The sequence below is a fragment of the Diplotaxodon limnothrissa genome, linkage group LG9, assembly GCF_057381915.1.
Source record: "Diplotaxodon limnothrissa isolate DT_005_m linkage group LG9, D_limnothrissa_male_GT1.1, whole genome shotgun sequence".
Lineage (NCBI taxonomy): Eukaryota > Metazoa > Chordata > Actinopteri > Cichliformes > Cichlidae > Diplotaxodon > Diplotaxodon limnothrissa.
Window position 1 is genome coordinate 20,133,265 of NC_140604.1, and position 928 is coordinate 20,134,192.

Here is a 928-nt window from a genome sequence, read left to right on the forward strand (position 1 = left end):
CCTTACTTTGAGTTTGATTCCATAAAAAGTGACAAAAACATTAGCGTCCATTGTGCGTGGGAAGAAAACTTCTTTTTACAGCGAAAAAAAACCCTAAACTTCCAAGCAAGCACCGAGTGCGCAACGACGTAATGGGAAACTCAGAGAAACTCGAGGATTCTTCAACTGACCGCGGCACACCTGCACCAGGGTAAACCTCCGCCTACCGCAGTCCTGCTTTACAGGTGAAAATAGAGCAACAGGACCGCTGAGTCTTTGACTTTATTTATTTTCTGCTGTGTTTTACTTGCATCTATTTGAAAGACTGGGTGTAAACACAAAAAATATTTTATTTTATGTGCTGGAATGTGTAGAAAATAGGTTTAAATGTTAAACAAATTTATTCAAGTCAGAGAATGTTGCATATAATTTAATGTTTGCTTGACGCATAAAGTTAAAAGATTAAAACTGATAAAACAAGTTAAAAAAAAGAGACTTTTCCATTTGATTACATTTTGTATGATGGATTATGTAGAAAAAGTAGAATTGGGCTGAAAGATCTATCGCTTTATTACCTATTCAGGTTGTAAATCGTGTTTTTAAAAAGTAACTAAGTAACTAAGTAATTAATTACTTTTGAAAATAAGTAATCAGTAAAGTAACGGGATTACTTTTTTGGGGAAGTAATCAGTAATTAGTTACTGATTGCTTTTTTCAAGTAACTTGACCAACACTGCATAGCATTTTCTTCAGCTTAAAGAGCACTTTAGCCTATTTAAACTCATTATTTTGGTTTTCCAGCGTACGAACACTGTTATAAACAGCCTATTTTCCTGCTGCAACAGAGAGCAGTTTCCAGCAAAAAAAGGTAATAAAGCCACTGAGCCCTCCCTACTTATTGCAGCAACAGATAAACAGCTCACAGCTGAACACAGTCACCAAGTTAAGA